Source organism: Dasypus novemcinctus, chromosome 31 (genome assembly GCF_030445035.2).
Source record: "Dasypus novemcinctus isolate mDasNov1 chromosome 31, mDasNov1.1.hap2, whole genome shotgun sequence".
Taxonomy (NCBI): domain Eukaryota; kingdom Metazoa; phylum Chordata; class Mammalia; order Cingulata; family Dasypodidae; genus Dasypus; species Dasypus novemcinctus.
In genome coordinates, this window is record NC_080703.1 from 8593260 (window position 1) to 8593847 (window position 588).

General features: G+C 39.1%; 1 pseudogene; it reads right to left on the reverse strand.

Annotated features, from left to right (window-relative positions):
- Nucleotides 1–212: 212 nt before the first annotated feature.
- LOC111759747 (U1 spliceosomal RNA) lies at nucleotides 213–367 on the reverse strand (annotated as a pseudogene).
- Nucleotides 368–588: the final 221 nt, after the last annotated feature.

Sequence of the window (588 nt, forward strand, 5' to 3'; positions counted from 1 at the left end):
TAGACCAAGACACAGGAAAGCCAAGACTGAAACACTTCCATGAAAATATGTGGTGTTGATCGGCATCTGCCAACATGTCTGAAAATTGGATGGGAAAAAAAGTTTCTACTTCTCTCTGTATCCTATGTATCCTAACCACTGGGAGAAAATCTGCACCCCATTGGTGAACCCTTGGTCTGATTTTGATAACCTAAGCTGGGTGATTTTTTAAAAATGGGAGAGCACAAATGCAGTCACCCACTACCACAAATTAGGCAGGAGATTTTCCCATACTCAGAGAAATCGCACATCCAGAGTACAATGGGTAGACCTCACCCTGGGAAAAACCACCTTCATGATCTTTGTATCTCTCCTTCTAGGTAAGTATGGGGTAATTTGAAGAACATAGAATAAGTTGAAACAAATAACAAAGAGATGTGAAAAAAATATATGGAAGAGAGAATTTGGCCATCAGAGTAAATTCACCAACATATTCAGATAGCTAGACATCAGCAAATAATCACAAGCCATACTAGGAAAGAGGAGGAGATGGTCCAGCCAAAGAAATCAAATGACCTGAAGAGATACAGGATTTAAGATAATTCATAA